The sequence below is a fragment of the Hemiscyllium ocellatum genome, chromosome 7 (genome assembly GCF_020745735.1).
Source record: "Hemiscyllium ocellatum isolate sHemOce1 chromosome 7, sHemOce1.pat.X.cur, whole genome shotgun sequence".
Lineage (NCBI taxonomy): Eukaryota > Metazoa > Chordata > Chondrichthyes > Orectolobiformes > Hemiscylliidae > Hemiscyllium > Hemiscyllium ocellatum.
The window spans coordinates 32107443-32127320 of NC_083407.1; the positions used below are offsets into that span (position 1 = coordinate 32107443).

A 19878-nucleotide genomic window follows, 5' to 3' on the forward strand; every position below is an offset into this window, starting at 1 on the left:
ATTTCAATGGTAAATCAGCTTTTGGGGTATTATATTGCTTCTTATTAGACCTAATCTCCTTAGATGAAATGATAGTAAAGGAGAAATATGCAACACTATAATACTGACCCTGAGCATGGCTAGAGAATATCACCTTCAAATAACATATATGCCAGGCTGTGGAAATATTCACAATGTTTCTGCCAAATGTTTTTCCAATATTCTAAGTTAATATATCTTCATACATTCTTATTGCTTCACTAAATCATGATATGGCAAGTTTCAACTAACAGTTTGCAAGTTAGATTTGGAGTTATTAAGGTAACAATGCAGATCCTTTGATTTTACGACTGCCACATTTATAGTGAACTGCAAAAATATGCTTTGTTTCAAATCATACCTTCTTTCAATCAGGTTAGTGAAAAATGTTAAATCAGTCACTTCTCTGCAGTTTCCACTAATGTTGTTATCTAATTTAATTACACATAATTTAATGCAGACTGCTATAAAACGAGTTTTATTCCTACCTCCATCACCTTCCCTTCCTCCCTCAGATCAAGCAGTAAAAACACTTTTGTAATAATTCTTAGTCAGACTCAAACTAAAGTAGTTTGGGTGGGTGGTCAATACTGTTCCTTTTGAGACATGTTTCATTTTCCACTACTTCCAAAAGAATGGCATTGTTGCATAAAAGTACAGTAAATCCTTAAACAATTACTGTAAGTCAAGATAATTGTTAATCCTTGAGTTGTTTACTTCTTTGAAAGACAGATGGTCAATAAAGCTGTACCTTCTAGATCATTGGGAGAAGAACTGCTGATGGAAAGATGGAAGTGGATTTGCTGAGACAAACCACAATGCTTTAAAATATACTGTATATTAAGGGGCCAGGTCTATTGTGGTTTTGTCAATCTGGAGAACTTGTAACACGGCCTTTGCTACATCATGATATTAACTTTTCCTTATTTTACTATGTAATGCTTTTTTTTTCATGACTCCACTCTATTCAACATTCTATTTTGAAATAAATGATGCAAACAGTAGTCTGATTGGTTAAAATATAAAATTTAAAAACTTCCAACATAAACCTCATCTATAAATGTTAATTGTAAAATTGTAACATTCTAGAATATATACCTTTAATTTAACATTTTGTAAAAAGATTAATGAAGACTTCATCCCTTCAAAAGTTATTTGGAAGACTGAAATGTTCTGACTGGAAGATACCTCCAATTGATTCATGCAGAGAGTTGGTCTCTGATTAGAAACCATAAGTGAATCAACATTTCCTTGTTCTTCTAATCTAATTATTCAGATCAAAATATGAACTTTCAAGCATTCCTGGGTATTTGAGTCAATGCCAGATGTCACACTTGTGACAATCATTATCTAGGGTGCAACAAACTAGTTCTGTTGGAGATAGCTTTACAAGAAATAATGTATTTCTCCTCTCAGAAAGGATTACTCGGATAAACTTCCATTTTCACAGTGAATAGGGTACTCTGACATAGAAAATGCATTTTAACAGGGAGATGATTTCATAATGCATGACATCCCACTGCAATATGAGCTGCTACTTAAAGATTGCTGCCAACTTTCTCTTTAAGTATAGGAAGTGACCAGACCCACATTGTCATAAGCTTGGCTGCTCAGGAACAAGGTTTGCATACTGATTGAGTAGTGCCTGGAGACAGATAAAGTATTTACCTTTCATTGTTATAGTCTGCTAGCGACAGAGAGAAGGAATAAGATCTAAGTTTGGTGACCAGAGTTGTATGATTAGTTGCTGAATTGTTGTGTGTAGTTGCTAAGTTTTGAAATGGCGGGAGAACTTGGCCCTATGTAGTGCTCCTCCTGCAATGTGGGGGATATCAAGGACATATACGTGTCCATGGTGACCATGTGTGCAGAAAACGTATTCCGTTGCAGCTTCTGATTTGCTGTATGGAGCAGCTGGAGCTGCGGATGTGCTCACAATGGAACATCCATTGAGAATGTCGCGGATGGCACATTTAACAAGCTTGTCACATGACCAGTTTCATAGACAGAGAAGAATTGGGTGAGAACCAGGAAGACTAAGAGTGGCAGTGCAGGAAGCCCCTGATTCCATCCCCTCTAGACAGGTACACTGTGAGGATACTGTTGCGGGGTGGGAGGGGATGGGGGGAGTGGAGATAGCCTTTCAGGGGAAAACAGCACCCCCAGCAGCAAGATCAGTGGCATCATAAAAGGCTCTGTTTTACAGTAGGGAGGGTTGAAGTGTCAGTGAGCAGTAGCTTTGGGAAACTACAGAATTAGGGGAACAGATAGGTTTTTCTGTGGCTGTCAGTAAGACTCCAGGATGGTTTGTGTCTGCCCTGGTGCCAGGGTAAAGGATTCTCTGGGTGGGCACAAGATATCCTGAAGGGGAAGGGTGAGCAATCAGAGGTTGTAGTTTATACTGGTACTAATGATAAAGTGAGAAAGAGAGATAAGCTCCAGCAAAGAGAGTTAGGTAAGAAGTTGAACAGTAGGACTTCTAAGGTTTCAGTCACTAAAATATTTCCTGTGCCATGTTCCAGTGAGGCTAGGAATAGGAAGATAGCACACTTGAATACGTGGCTAAAGAGCTAGTGTAGGAGGGAGGGCTTCAGATATATGGATCATTGGGAAATCTTTCAGTCCAAGTGAGACTTGTAGAAGAAGGACAAGTTACACTTAAATTGAAGGGGCACAAATATCCTGGCAGGGAGGTTTGCCAGTACCACTTGGAGATGTTTAAACTCATGCCTTGCGTAATTTTAACTTGCCCAATACTGACTGGGAATTGCTTAGTGACAGGGGCTTGGATTGTGGTCAGACTTGTTTGGTGTCTCCAGTACTTTTTTTTGGAATTATATATATAAATAGTCCAAATAAGGAAGGGGCCAAACTATACCAGGTATTGGGGATTAAGCCTGGCCAGATGATCAAAGTTTTAGTGAGGGAGCATTTCAGGAACAGTGATCATAATTCTCTAAGTTTTAAGTTACTTATGGATAAGGATAAGAGTAGTCGCAGCATTAAAGTCTAAACTGGGGAAGGCTAACCATCACAAGGCAGAAACTGGAGAATGTAGATTGGGGGTAGGTATTTGGAGATAAATCCATATCTGTTGTATGGGAATCTTTTAAAGGCCAGTTGATTAGAGTTCAGGACCCATATGCTCATGTGAAAATGATTATAAGGATGGCAAGATTCATGAACCTTGAATGTCAAGAAAAATTGAGAGCTTAGAGAAAAAGCAAAAGGAGGCATATGTTGTTGTTTTGTTGAAGAAGAGCAGCATGGATAATCCAGGAAATTACAGGGTGGTGAGCCTTACATCAGTGGTAGGGAAATTATTGGAGAAGATTCTGAGGGATTGGATTTACTCACATTTGGAAAAATATGGACTTATTAATGATAGGTAGCATGGCTTTCCAGGAAATCCTTGTTTCACAAACTTAATTGAGGAAGTGAGAAGGATAATTGATGAGAACAGGCGGTAGTTGTTATCCAAATGTGACTTCAGCAAGAACTTTGACAAGATCCTGAATAGTGAGCAGAAAGAAAAGATGGAATCTTGTGAGACCCATTAGCAAGATGGTCAGGTGGATACAGAACTGGCTTAGTCAGAGAAGATTGGCTGAGTCATGGAAATGTTGGGTGTTTTTCACATGGAAGATCTGTAACCAATGATGTTTTGCAGGGATCAGTGCTGGGACCCCTACATGATTTGGAGGAGAATGCAGATGGCCTGATTTATAAGTTTACAGACAACAAAAATTTTGGGACAGCTGCAAATCGTGAGGATGATTGCCATGGGTACAACAAGATATTGATAGGTTGGAAACTTGGGCAGAGAAATGACTGATGGAGTTTAATCTGGACAAATATGAGGTGATGTATATTAGATTAGATTAGATTAAATTACTTACAGTGTGGAAACAGGCCCTTCGGCCCAACAAGTCCACACCGACCCGCCGAAGCACAACCCACCCATACCCCTACATTTACCCCTTACCTAACACTATGGGCAATTTAGCTTGGCCAATTCACCTGACCCGCACATCTTTGGACTGTGGGAGGAAACCGGAGCACCCGGAGGAGACCCACGCAGACACGGGGAGAACGTGCAAACTCCACACAGTCAGTCGCCTGAGTCGGGAATTGAACCCGGGTCTCAGGTGCTGTGAGGCAGCAGTGCTAACCACTGTGCCACCGTGCCGCCCACCTGTGCCACCGTGCCGCCCACAAAGGAGAGCTGATGAGGAGGGAAGTATGCAGTAAATGATGGGACACTTAGTAGCATCAACACAGAGACGCATGTCAGTGTACAGGTCCACAGTTCCCTGAAAGTGGCAATACAGGTGGTCAAGAAGGCATCTGGCATGCATGCCTTCATCAGTCAGGGCATAGAGTATAACAGTTGCCAAGCCATGTTGCTATATAGAACTTTAGTTAGGCCATATTGGAATATTACGTACAGTTTGGTCACAACACTACCAGAAGGATATGGAGGCCTTGGAGAGGGTACAGAATTGGTTTACCAGGATGTTGTCTGGTTTGGGGTATATTAGCTATGAAGCCAGTTTGGACAAACTTGGCTTGTTTCACTTGAATGTCACAGGATAAGGGGTGACCTGATAGAAGTTTACAAAATTATGAGAGGCATGGATAGAATGGATAGTTGGAGTGTTTTATCCAGTTATAAATGTTAATTACCAGGGAACATAAGTTTCAGGTATGATTAAAGATGTGAGAAGCAAGTTTTCACAGGGGGCGCTTAGTGTCTGGAATGCACATCCTGTGGAGATGGAGAAGGTAAGAGTCAAAACATAGGCATCTTGACAGATATATGAATAGGCAGGGAATTAGAGGGATACAGACCACATAGAAGCAAAAGGGTTTTAATTTAGAAAAGCATCATGTGTTGACACAGTCTTGGTGGGCTGAAGGGCCCTGTTCCTATGTGTACTGTTCTTTATTGAATGCGATAGAGGAAACTCACTCCAAAGTTTAACTAGAAATGTCTTTTATAAATAATAAGATATAAATTATTCCAGTACTTTCCTGATGAAGGGCTTATGCTCAAAACGTCGAATTCCCTATTCCTGAGATGCTGCCTGGCCTGCTGTGCTTTGACCAGCAACACATTTTCAGCACCATGTGACAGTTTGCATTATTATGATAGACATTGTTACAGAGGCCATCTTGAATTAGTGCAGTCAGTGTGCTATAAGTCGACCCACAATGCCATTAGGGGGGATCTCCAGGATTGTGACCCAACAATATTGAAGGAACCACAATTCTAAGTCAGGATTGTGAGTGAATTGCACCCACAACCTTCTAATGGATAGGCCAAAATGATACCACTGTACTAAGAGAAAATGAAAATTAAGTTATGATTTCTACAATGAACAATTTATCCACTCTGTTAGATTATAATCCAGATGATAAAGGTGCAGATTTACCTCTTGCACAGTCTTTTGGCATAATGGCAACTGTTTCAAATGTTGAAAGGTAGCCAGAATAGAGTTCCACCATAATTTGTTCTCTCAATGGCAACAGAGTATCCTATTAATGATATCAGCAGCTGAAACTCAGCCAGGCCCCTCACATTATTTTTTTAACTTATTATATCAATTAGTGATACAGTTCATTTTATGAGAGTGCAGCAATGTAATTTAGGCTATAAAGCTCAAGATGAACATTAAAGATTTTAAAGTTTTAGTAGAATTACTTGTCATTTAAGTATATTGTTAGCTGATGGCTTCTCTTTCAAAATCTGCTCTGCGTAGGGTGAATTACAGGTCTTCCATAAATTTACCAGTGATCTCATAATGTGCACAGAAAACAAAAAGTGCACTGCAATACTTTATTTGAATAACTATATGGTCAGGTTGCTGGAACTTCACATTAGAAACTGAAATATATCTATGGACATATAAATGTTATACTGGTCGAAACACTAGCCAAACATTAAAGGTGATTGCTTTACAACTGAGAAACTGATGGTAATTATCCATCATATCTTACTCCACCAAAGCTCAAAAAGGTAGGAAAAATCTAATGGCAAAGGAATCACAGCCAAGATGAAAAGGATCTCACATTTTACAGAGCTGTTCATACAGATTGCTAAAGTAATGATGAAAGAGACAAACAAACTGCAGATGCTGGAATCCAAAGTAGACAGACAGGAGACTGGAGGAGAAAGTGAGGTCTGCAGATGCTGGAGATCAGAGCTGAAAACGTGTTGCTGGAAAAGCGCAGCAGGTCAGGCAGCATCCAAGGAGCAGGAGATTCGACGTTTCGGACATAAGCCCTTCTTCAGGAATGAGGCAGGAGACAGGAGACTGGAAAGACACAGCAAGCCAAGCAGCATCAGGAGGTGGAGAAGTCGATGTTTCGGGTATAACCCTTCTCCAGGACTGGGAGTGAGTATAGAGAGAGCTGCAGATAAAGGGCAGGGGGAGGCGGCGGGGGCAGAGTGGTGAAATGGGAATAGGTGTGAGGACAGGTGGAGGGTATGACTTGGTTAGCCAATGGGAGGAATGAATCCAATTGGTGGCAGGGAGGAATGGAAGGAAGGGAAGGGAGTCAGAGGATAGGAAATTAGAGAACTCAAGTTTGAGTCCTCTGGGCTGTAGGCTGCCCAGGTGGAAAATAAGGTGTTCTTCCTCCAAATTGCGGTTTGGTTCTTTGTGGCAATGGAAGAGGCCAAGGATGGTCATGTCAGAAAGGGAATGGGAAGGGCAATTAAAATGAGCAGTGACTGGAAAGTCTGGTCAGCCCCTGTGGTCCCGCTGAGATGCTCAGCGAACCTGTTCCTTAAGTTTACAGTTAGCCTCCCCGATGTAGAGAAGGCCATATTGGGAGCACCTGATGCAGTAAACTAGGTTGGAAAAGAAGCAGGTGAACCTCTGTCTCACCTGGAAGGACTTTCTGAGACCCTGGATAGAGGTGAGGGGAGTTGTGTATCGGCAGGTTTTGCACCTTTTCCAGTTGCAGGGGAAGGTGTAATAAAGTTTGGGAATCTAAAAGCTTATCATAATGTTTTTGAGTATTGTTAACTCAACAGTAAAGTTCCCCTCTTATAGTGACTTAACTATGTGTTTGATTGTGTACCTGTCCTTTGACAGGCTGAGACCGGAAATCTGGCTACGTCTGAACTGCTGGAATCACCTGGAGCAATGTGTGTATTTTGCTCCCAATCCCTGAATAAGACTGTTGGCCCTGGTTAGAGATCAACTCCTTCAATTTTCTTCAAATCCAGGCTGAACTGGAGCAGTTTATTGACTTCTTCCACAACTTCCACCTCGTCCCCAAATTCACTTGGTCCATATCGGGTACGTCCCTCCCCTTCCTTGACCTCTCCATTTCCATTTCCAGCAACAGGCTCCAGACAGACATTTACACAAATCCACAGACTCCCATAACTACTTGGACTACACCTCCTCCCACCCAGTGTCCTGCAAGAACTCTATCCCATTCATCCAATTCCTCTGCCTCCGCCGCATCTGCTTGGATGACAACACATTCCACTCCCAGGCATCTCAGATGTCCACCTATTTCACACAATGTGCTTTTCCTCCCTCTGTCATACAGACAGCCCTCCACTGCACCATCTCCATTCCCTGTTCCACTGCTCTAAAATCCTCCCTCCAAAGTCTCCCTTGTACTCACCTACCACCCCACCACTTTCAGCATCCAAAGCATCATCCTTAAACACTTCCACCAACTCCAACTAGAACCAACCACGAAGAACATCTTCCCCTCCCCACACCTCTCTGCCATCCACAAGAACCGTTACCTTCAACAGTCTTTGGTTTGCGTCACTCTCCCCAAACCCCCACCCCCACCCCACCCCAACCCCTCAGGTATCTTGCCCTGCAACCGGAAAAGATGCAAGATCTGCCAGTACACTACCCCAAACAGAGCCCCAAACAGTCCTTCCAGGTGAGACAGAGGTTCACCTCCCTCTCTTCTAAACTAGTTTATTGCATTAGGTGCTCTCAAATGGGGTCTTCTTGACATGGCGGAGACCAAATGTAAACTTAGGTGATGGTTTGCCGAGCATCTCAGCCAGGCCCACAGTGGCTGACCAGACTTTCCAGTCACTGCCCATTTTAATTCCTCTTTAATGGCCTCCTCCATTGTTAGAATGACCCAAACCACAACTTGGAGGAACAACACTTCATCATCCGGCTGGGTAGCCTACAGCTCAGTGGACTCAACATTATGTTCTCAAATTTCAAATAACCACCCTTCCTATCCCCCGACACACTTCTCAGCCCCTCTCACTTCCTTCCATTCCTCTTTGCCAGTAACCAGATTCATTCCTCCCATTCACCAACCAGATCATACCCTTTACCTGTCTTCACCTATGCCCACTTCACCACCCTGCCCCGTCACCCCCTTTATCTCCAGCTCCCACTACACCCACCTCCAGAAGAAGGGTTACAATGGAAACCTTAACTTCTCTACCTCCTGATGCTGCCTGACTTGCTGTGTTCTTCCTGCCTCCTGCATGTTGACTAAACTAATGGTGAAAGCAGACTTGAAAGCATAACTTGTCCAGGCTGAAATACCTTGCAAGAACAATAACGAATACTACATTGGAAAAACAGGCAGAAAACTAACCACCAGGATACATGAACATCAACTAGTCACAAAAAGACATGACCCACTCTCACTAGTATCTTTACATACAGATGAGGAAGGACACCACTTCGACTGGGACGGCAAATCCATCCGCAGACAAGCCAAACAGAGACACGCACGAGAACTCCTAGAAGCATGGCATTTCAACCAGAACTCTGTCAACAAACACATTTTCTTGGATCCCATTTATCACCCCCTAAGAAAAAGAACAAGAAATGATATCACAAACCCAAGGAAACCTAGACATGTAAATTAAAAAATGGGCCCTACCACCAGTGCTTCATCCAGAGGCTCACTGATCATGTTACCTACTACAATGATGAAACATCTAAAACTGAACCTTCCAGCTCAGTGAGCAAACCTACATATAGAATTCAGTAAATATTTGAAAGGGAGAATAATAATGGAACTTACCTTTTAAATGTCTGTTGATTGTTTGAGAAAAGAAAGACAAGTGGGAGGAATAAAGGTTTATATGATTTTAAAACTGTGGTAATTTACATAGAACTGGTGTCTTTCAGCACAATCTTATCCTTTCCTACATGGCGTGCTTGGGTTTTCCCAGGCTGCAGAAACGAGTCTGATTGAGGGCTTATTATAATAGGCTAGGAGGAAACCTCACACATAATGTGCTTAAAGGTATTGTTCACAGAAGAGTTATTGATATTAGTGAACTGGCCTGTTTTGGGATAAATTTTCTTCATGACTTCTTGCACAAAGTTCAGAACTCACAACAACCTGGATTATGAAACAATTGGGTATAGTATCATTCAACACAGGGAAAGTATTAGGAAGGAAAAAAGTGTTTGTGGGATAATCAATCAAGAAAACACAATGATATGAAAGGCTAACATGGAGAAAAGAAAGAGATTCTAGATTGTGGTGGATAGTAGAGGCCTTGGAAACCCTTACCTGCTCAAGAAAATCTGTCACAGAATTATTTCTTAAACACATTTGCATGCAACATCAGCATTTTATAACCTAATTAATCAATTAGTGTTCCTAATTAGTAAAAAGTCTCCATCCCAGTTTTATTCAGTAGCTTCTCTTCATTGTTTTGTGACACAGAATGCTGTTTGCAAAGAGAACAGGTTTTATTCTTAGTTCATACATGCTTAATCTGTTTGGCTGCCCAGCTGTTATCAATTTAAACCCAATGAAACTCCCACACTGAGTCCATTTAAACAGTCAATTTTAATATATCGTGAAATGTGCAGTTATTCTGAATTGGCTGAAAAAGTAAAATTCATATTTAAGGACTAACAGTAGGCTGCAAAGACCCAGTAAATCATACATCAAGCGCAGACAGTTAGTCAATATTTGAGTATGGAAAATCAACAGGCATTTTAAGAGAAATAATCCTGCAGCAGTTTATTTTGTGGCTGTTATTCATTAGGGGAGGATGAGATGATTGATATGGTTATAGCATTAATACAAAACCATGGACAAACTAAACTAAATCATCTCAGATTTTACGCTAATGTATCTTACCGTGCAGAGATGCTATCTGACCTGTCACTAATAGCTGTACATAAATGTCACCTGACATCATTCACAAGCTACTGAGGACCAGATTGGCAACAGATTACTTTTACTATAATAGTATTTATAACCAGATTTCTAAAGACAGAGTTTTTGCATTGGTGGACCTTTATAGGCTTATATTTAAATCTATAAAAATAAAAGTATATTGCTTTCATTTGTATTTCTTTAATAAAACATTCATATAACTCCAGTTTCAGAAGTTCAGGAAATTTTATTGCCCTAACCTATTCACTGTCAGTTTTACATTTAAACTATATTCAGAGAATGAAGAGGTTATGATTTTGAACTCATAAAACTGATCTCAATGTATCGGATATACCACTGAACAAAAAGTAATTTTGAAGCTACTTGTGAAATAAGGTTAAAATATTCACACCTGTGTTGATCGTCAAAGATTGAGTCACAGTTTATCTGTTAACATGTCTCAATTTACTTAACATTGCCTGAATATTCTTTAATGTGTTGCACTTTGAGAAAGTGCTGGAAAAGGATAAAATATTAACTAATCAATCATGGGAAAAAAACACAGCTGCTGCTTATTTCAGGCTGTGAATGGTCTGAACATTGTGTTTAGCAACTTCAGAGTGTATTTCAACAGACATTTTCCTTGAGCATTTTCCCTGCAATCCTTCCACTTATTTCCCCTCCCAAATGGCGTTGTTTTCTAATTTATATTTGAGTTTTTCATGCCTTCAACTGTCTTAACTGCTTCACTATCACACATCATTTGCTCTTCACTGCCTGAGGTGACCTTTATGTACTTAATGACTAACATCTCTTTCAATTCACCTGTTTGAAAGTTCTGTGTATCAGCCATGGTTCTCAATCTCAAGGTTCAAGTTTTGAGGCCTACACCAGGATCTTGAGCAGAAAAATCAAGGATGACATTCTGATGCAACACCGATGTAGCACTGCACTGTTGGAAGGACTGATATTTGGATGAGATGTTAAATCAAAGTTCTTTTGAGAGGATGTAAACATTCCTGAGATACTAATTTGAGGAACAATGGTTGTTCTGGCATTCTGGCTAATACTTCTCCATCAATTAACATGACAAAACAACCAAAAAAAATTCGCCTTTCTTGCAGTCTGTCAGAGATTGCTGAACGTAAGTTAATTTCTGGGATTTCTATATTCCAATAGTGACTTCACTTTAAGCAGTTCCTAACTGACTGTAAAGGTCTTTGAAATATCTGACAGTTAGGAAAAGTGCCGTATCAATACAAATCTTTTTTGCTTGTGAGTTACTGAAACTATTTTGCAAGCTGAACGTGGACTTGTTTTCAATGTCTCTCACCTTCATTTGGTTTTGTTCAGCGCTCTAAAATAGTTTGCTGTCTTTCAGTTTCCTGATTCTGGCAAAGAGTTTGCACCCAAAATGTGATTATATCTTTTTTTCTTCTCAGATCTGCACTTCAGATGCATTCCGGTTTCGAAATAAATGTGACCAAATGTGAAATTTGTCGATTTTCCCACAGCCCTGCATCTAAATATGAAGTGGAAAAGCTCTTTGTAAATGTTTTACACAGTTAATGTAGAGACAAGGACTCAAAAATCTATTCTCATTTATGTTTATGAGAATAGATAATATTGTATTGTGCACATGGCTACCAACCACTGAGAGTTTGTGGTTGGGCTACGATGCAGCTATCAATCCTCTTTCCTTAATACTTCTAATTAACCTGTTCAGAGATGTTATTACACACCTCTGGAACAGAATGGACTTGAACTCAGGATAATACCAGTACAGGTACATGGAAGAGTCTCTTGTGACTCTTGCATCCTGGCAAATTTAGCAGTCCATCAACATTACAAGGATAGATAATCTTGACTTTTAGATCTTTTCAAATTATCTGTTCAGAGATGTAATGACATTCTGGCGGGACCTGAATCTTGGTTTTCTCACTCAGAGGCAGGGAATGTACCACGGCACCTCAAGAACCCTTAGTTATTAACTCTTCAGTTTTCTAATCAACCTGCTCAGGGATGTTATTGCACACTTCCTGAGTGAGTTGGACTTAAACTGAGGCCTCCTGGCCCCAAGGTAGGGACACTAGATTTGTTCCACAGGAGCACCTGATCCTTCTTTCAATGTTGAGTGTAAGCTTGTCGAAGTAGAGGATAGACCACCAGTGCATGTTAACAAGAGGCAGTTGTCTTATATAACAAGAGGCAGTTTATTGCATGATAGCAATAACTACAAGTTACATTGATTAGCTAAGCATTAGTACTTAAGACCATCAGGAGACAAAGATGACTCGTCCATCTCCTCTGGGGCTTCATGCTAGACTGCCCAATTCTCTACCCAAAGACCGTGTAATGTAATCAGATTTGGTGGAGCTTAATGAAACTTAAACATGAACTTTTTTCAGAACCAATATATGATAGATGAGAATGAGTTTTCCTGAAAATCCATGTTAATGCATGTTCTGGGAGCTGGCTACAAATGCAGCCAAATCAATTCGGATCAGGAATGGTCATACAAGCTATTTGCTTCCAATAGGCTAGGGATGCGCCTGATAATACCCTCTCCCCTGCTTCAAAAAGAATCAGATGTTCAGACAATGTATTCTGGGCTGGAGGGAATAGAATTTTGAATTCTACTTTGTCAGAACAAAAAAATGTTCCATTAAAAAGGAATAGCTCCAAACTTCAACCAAAAATGTTGACAAATTTTTGTCATTCAGACCAATCATGCCACCAAATTAAGGAAAGTATCTACTTCCAATGGGTCAATTATGTTTTTAGTTCATACACATACTAGTAGTGAAGCTACACAATTATCAGGAATCACTTAATGTTATTACCCTAAACTATTAAAATGAAAACTGAAATTATAACTTTAATAGATTGTAAGCAGCAAATTACATAAATTATTGCTGCTTTGTTCTTCTTTTTTGATCTATTAGTTTTGAGCATAATAGATCAGAATTTAATATCCATCCTACTTTCTCCTCCCCCATCTACATGGGTGCTTTTGGAGTTGAAATCCGATATGATAAGAACATTAATAACTAAGACCATAACTTTAAGAGAATTTTTCTGATGAAGAGTCATCAGACTTGAAATATTAACTCTGTTTTCTCTCCATAGATGCACCCAGACCTACTGAGTTTCTTCAGTAATTTCTGTTTTTGTTGCACCTCATTCACCTGTTTTGCGGGGCTTCATAATCCAGGGATGAAAGGCTTGCTTTATGAGGAGGGACTGAGCAGTTGAGGCCTGTACTCATTAGAGTTTAGAAGGATGAAAAAGAGGGTCAAATTGAGGTATATGAAAGGCAAAAAGAGATTGATAAAGTAGACATGGAGTGGATGCTTCCCTTTGTGGGGCAATCTAGAATGAGAAAGCATACTTTTAGGCTAAGGGATGATAGATTTAAAACAAAGTTAAGGAGGAATTCCATCTCTTGAATCTGTGGAATTCATTACTCTAAGTGTGGTGGGCATAGGGTCAGTGAAGGAATTTAAGGAGGAGTTAAGAAGATTATTAACTAGGAAGTTTTAGATTATATTCCCTACAGTGTGGAAACTGGCTTTTCGGCCCAACATGTCCACACCAACCCTCTGAAGCATAACCCACCCAGGCCCATTTCCCTCTGACTAATGCACCTAACACTGTGGGCAATTTAGCATGGCCAATTCACTTAACCTGCACATCTTTGGACTGTGGGAGGAAACTGGAGGAAACCCACACAGACACAGGGAGAACGTGCAAACTCCGCACAGTCACCCAAGGCTAGAATTGCACCCAGATCCCTGGTGCTGTGAGGCTGCAGTGCTAACCACTGAGCCACCGTGCCACCCCTAAAGGATTATGGGGAACAAGCAGGAAAGTGGAATGGAAGTAGAGATGTGATATGCCATGATTGTATTAAATGGCAGAGCATTATCAAGAGGCTGAATTGCCCACTCCTTATTATAATCATTCTGTTCTTATTTTAGAACCCCCTTGCACTGCTGGCCAAAACTTTAATATTGTGATTGTATTCCTTGTACGTTCAATTAATAGAAACTGTTTTTTTTTATTTCACTTGTCTAACATATGCACTTTCATCAAACATCTCCTCAATACTCTTTACTTCAAGCAGAAGAACCCTAGCTAAGACCCTTCAACAGTGGAATCATTTTACCTTTTTTTCCAAATGATACAAACTATTCTCCTCATTCTAACTGAATACTTCATTTTCTTTAACATCTAATTTAGTGAGGACATCTATTTAGAAACAAATGGTATTTGATTGTATAAATCTGGTGCAATTTTAGACACTATTATTTTAGTCAATCAAACAATGAATTGCATCATAAACTTAATCAGAGGACAAGATCAAAGATGGGAGCAGGAGCAGGGCTTTTGACCCCTTAAACCTGCTCCGCCATTTAGTATGATCATGGCTGAATTTTAATTGCAATACCCCAATTCTGGTCGGGCGATAGTTTTTGTAATCCATGTCCAAAAATGTCGGTATATTTGTAGGTAGTTTCAAGAAGAAAACTATGGCCAGATGAGTAGCTCCATGCACTAGCAAAGGATTAACAGGACTGATGGTATCAATGTTGAGAACATTTAAATGGATTTTATAACCAGTCAGTGACAAAATACTGTATTTTACAGAGAAGACAGACTTATCAAAATAAGTTTGGAGGTGATTGTAGCTTTGGCCTGTATGATTGCAAATTTATAGGTTATCAACCTTTCCCATACAATAACAACTTGCCTGCACCTTTAACTTTCTATATTACTTCACAGAAGTCTTTTGAAAGAAAATTTGCCAATTAGTTGCATGAGGGAATTTCAGGGCAGGTAACTAAAGGAGTATCTTAAAGGAGAAATAAAACTTGAAGGTAAAACATTTTATAAGAGATTTTCAAGTTTAGTGTCTTAGCAGCTGAATGCATGCAAACAATAGTAGAACAATTACATACAGAATGCTCAAGAAGCCAAAATGAGACAACAAAGCTAGCTTACAGGATTGTGAATTCAGACAAGATGACAGAGATTTAGGTATGAGTGCATGAGAGATTATATGCAAAAATGGGAATATAGCGCCATGTTATTTATGAAAGAGAAATCAATGAGTACAGTGGTGATGGATAAATCAGACTTGGTGCCAATTCGGTGATGGAAAATAATATATTGGCTGACCTCAAATTTATAAAGGATAGAATGTGGGAGTCTGGCCAGGAGAGTATTGGAATCGTCAGGCAGGGGGATAACAATGGTGCAGAAAACAAACAGCAAACAAACTGATGAGGGGTTGGGTTAGATATTGGGCTGATATAACAGAAGTGAACATAGACAGTGGGTCGGTGATATAGCTACGTAGTAGAAAGTTTATCTTTAAATAGTTAAATTTTCAATTGATCTCGTCCCACCTCAGATTGTCATCAAAAAGAGGAGTGAATAATTGGCTCAGAGTGGAGTTTATGGATGAAGTCAATGTTTTCGGTCTTTTCAATATTTAGTTGGGAAAAATTTCTGATCATTTAGCATTGAATATGTGTCTGGAATGTCAATACAGTAGAGGTGTTGACAGCTACAAAGGACTATAATCAGTAAAGATGGAATTTGGCATAATTTTTAGATATTGTCACCAAGGGGCAGCATATAAATAAGAAATAAGAAGGGACCAAAGATAGATGCAAAGATGATACCAGAGATTCAGGAACCAGAGATAAGGCATTGGAGAGATAAGGATGGAGTCAGTGATTGTAGTTCCACCCAGCTGTACAACGGTATAGTGGCACGGAAGCAGTGTGAACTTGGGATCTGTTTCAGAGGTCTTGTCATCTTGTCCAAATCAAATTGAAAAATGCTAGCATTGATGTTTGAACAAAAGAAAACTAATTTGTGATTCAACAATACTTTCAAGGATGTTGGAGGGGAAAGAGAAGTATGAACATAAGGAAATAGTTCGTAAAAGCAATGATGTCGCACAATTATATTTTAATGAGAAGGTTGCTAATGGCTCATTCGAAAAAGTGAGAGACCTTTAAAGAGAGAATCAGATAATACAAGGAGCTAAAAATGAAAATTGGATCTTCAGCAATACAGTGGGACTGAATCAGAAGAAAAATGTGAATGGGAGAGAAAGTAGGGAAAGTTGCAAATTCAGGGACAGGGCACATTTGAGGTTTCACGTTCAATTCCAAACCTCTCCCAAGCAATTGTATGAGACTAAACCACACTGTGGCAACCTTGCTGTCATTTTTTTTACCTCAAGATGAGCTCTCAATCACATATTTATGGCACTACTAAGGCCAATTATTTCCCCAGGTAGAACACTGCGCAGTTCGGATCCTGACTGAATACTCCTCCAACTGAAAGCTTAGTTCATGCCTGTTACCTTCAGAACTGATGATTCTAATGCACTCTTGGCTGGGTTCCCACATTCTACCCACTGTAAAATTTACATCATTCAAATCTCAGTTATGCATATCCTAACTTGTATAAAATCAGATTTGTTCATCACCACTGTGTATTATATAAGGTCAGAGGCTAGGACATCTGCAGCCAGTTAACTCACCTCCTTTCTCCTCAGTACCTACTCACCATCTACAAGACCATAACTGATAGAATACGCTGTTTCTGCTTGGATTAGAGCAGCTCCAACAACACTTAAGAAGCTTGAGACCATCCAGGACAAAGCAAATGGCTTGACTGGCACCCTAACCACCACCTTTAAAATTCATTCCCTTTGCCACCAACACACTTTACCAGGAAAATGTACCATCAACAAACTGAACTAAATAACTCACCAAAGCTGGTCTGAAAGCACTTTCCAAACTCTACCATCTCGAAGGACAAGGGCAACAGAGGCTTGAGAACACTGCTACCTTCAAGTTCTCCACCTAGATGTTCAATCCCAAATTATTTTATTAAATATGTAGGGCTGCTTCTTACCATAATTTGGAAAAAAGCCACTTCTGTCAGGTTTCATGGAGGTTTTTCTCCAAAAAGCTGAACAAGTTTTCTTGCACTGTTGTCCCAAACATGCCTCATTAACTTACCTAACACACCTTTTATGAGGCTCCTCTCATCTGATGCTACCCTGGTTCTTCCACTCAGTGTAGTTAGAAGTACTCGCTACATCTAGCATATCAGGGTCCCTGGTGCCAACGCCAATTTTAAAGGCTGTTGTGTGCCAAATCAATTGCTGGCAGTCTGAAGCTGTCCTGCAGAGTTTGTGACAGTTGCTCCCTGACATGACAGATAAAAGAAAATTGGTGCCCCTCTTTGAGCACAAGGACTTCAAGTTCTTGATGTTTGAGATGGTGAAGAGGAAGGCTGCCCTCTTCTTGGACCTTTAGAACTTGCCAGCTTCATCTGAAAGTCAGCACGCAGGTCAATATAGTCTCTGTGGATTGGAGGAACACCCAGCATTGTAAGAAAAATGTCAATGATTTTCTTTTCGCCACCAGAGTAAGCACCACCATTCTCTCTCCACTATTTCACATTCACTCCATTACACCTCCACATATTGAGGCACATGCTCTATCACTCCCATTATGGCATGCAACATCTTCCCACATTCACTGACATCCACCCAATACTCCTTTCTACAAACTCTGTCTGTCGTCTGTGCTACCTACTCACTCATCCAGGACATCTCACCACCTCAGCCCACCTACACCAGCACTAACAGCTATGCCACCAATCTTTATATCACTCAACCCCTCCCTTTATTTCATTCCAAGGGAAAACAGGACAGAAAGGGCCAGGATGGGTGGTCACATTCTGGACATTCAACTCCTCACCCTTAACAGGAGGGGATCTTGACCTTTGCTGGTGAAGACCAGGATTGTTCCTGTGGGGATGTGGAAACCTCCATGTTCTAACAACCAACTACAATGCATTGTTCACTGCTGTGGCACTCCCCTCTTATATTCAATGTGCATTTAATATTAATGTGCCACATTGTGTAATCTTGATCCATTATTCTCTAAACTGTCTCCTGCAGGCACCAAAGGGGTGTCCACAATGTCCAAGGTTGAGGCCACCCAGTAAAATATACCTTTCTCTACTTCTTCGTAGGATGGTGTGGAAGTCTCAGAGGAAATACCAACAAGTCTGCATCCTGCACCTTCCAGCAGCTCATAAGCTGATTCCTCGGTGGATATTTGTCCAGATGAGATTTGGAAGCACTTGCTGGTGATGTCAGTGCCATGTCTCTGCACCTGGCTGAGGGAGAAACTCTGTAGATTGCTTTCAATTGGAGGACTGCAGGAGACCAGGCATTTGCTCAGCCCCAGGAAGGAGAGGACCACAAACCGAGATTTCTTTCTAAGTGTACAAGCAGTAACAGTAGCTACAGGCTAGTTAGTCCAGTGCTCTGGACTAGCTAATGCAAATACTGCAGGACTGCACAAATGCTATTTGCACCATGCTTCTTCGGGCATGCAAGAGACCATGAACAGCTGCCAAAGAGAGGCATGTCCAGCAGAATCTGCAGGCTATGTGCACATACCAGCACTCCATCACTCCAGCAGTGGTGCTTAGCACTAACGGCAAGATAATGGGCAGATGAGGGATATTTACCTCACATGGATACAGGGCAGTGCCATAAGGCAGCCAGCCAGAAGTGGCACCATACACAAATCCCCCAGAAGTCTCCTCTCATTTACACTGCCTGCCACCCTCAGGTCTGTAGGAGTTCAAACTGAGGAGGGTGCACTTGCTTCTGACCAAATCTCCAAAGTCAATGCATTCTGGTGTAGAGCAAGCAGTCTTTATCCTCGCTGCAGACTACACTGTTTTTGGATGCACATTCGATGGCATTATGTCACTGAGTTCCCTACATCAACAGCCTAAAAGGCACTATTGATGAAAAAAGTAGTATTATGAGAAATTAATGTGTAAATAATTTTAATGTCAATGGTGATGATCCACATAATGATACCACACTAACATCAGCATGACATGATTGAGATTTGAAGAAGAGAAGATTGGAAACTCTGGACTCAGAGAGCTATGATCAGTACAATTAATGTTCGAATGATAACAACGTGAGTATAAGATTCACCTGAGCATGTGGGACAGTTATTCTTAGATAAGGACAGAGTAGAACAGCCTCAAACAGTGCAGGACAGGAACCCAAAGATCAAGTGAACCCATGATAGACAACAAAGTAAGCTTAAGTCTAAAGGAATAGCATGATCTATAGATCGAGCCACAGCAGCACAAAGCATGGCAGCAACGGTACCTAGTCAAATTAATAAATACTGTGGCTACCAGAATAATTTAGATGTTAGTCATTCTGTAGAGAGTGAATCAGGTCTGTGTACCCCAAAGCCTTTCTATCAGGTACCTTTGGAATGCTGTAATACACCTTCCATTTTACTGAACATGTGGAGCTGCAAAATCTCTCAAAACAAAACAATGCGCATTATTGACACTGTCATCTACCAGTTTAAACATTTGTTCATGTAGCCAATTTTGTGGCAATTAATACAATATCAGGAGGCATTTTATACTTTGGAATCATGCGGGTTAACTATCTTAGAAACTAGATGTTCCTAGGTCATATGCAATTTCAACACGAGTCCCAAAGTTGAAAGGATAAAACTCTCGCACACTGTGGCACTCATTTGCAACCATCCCCCAAAAGTGAAGTATGGTGTGATGGTCACAACAGACATGCTGTCTTCAAAAGAATAAAATCAATGTGGCAATGTCTGGATATTGCATTAA

General features: G+C 40.5%; 1 protein-coding gene across 2 annotated transcripts in view; it reads right to left on the reverse strand.

Moving 5' to 3' along the window:
* Positions 1-19878, reverse strand: part of arhgap15 (Rho GTPase activating protein 15) — a 736069-nt gene that overhangs the window by 289309 nt on the left and 426882 nt on the right. The gene's annotated exons all lie outside the window — the stretch shown is intronic.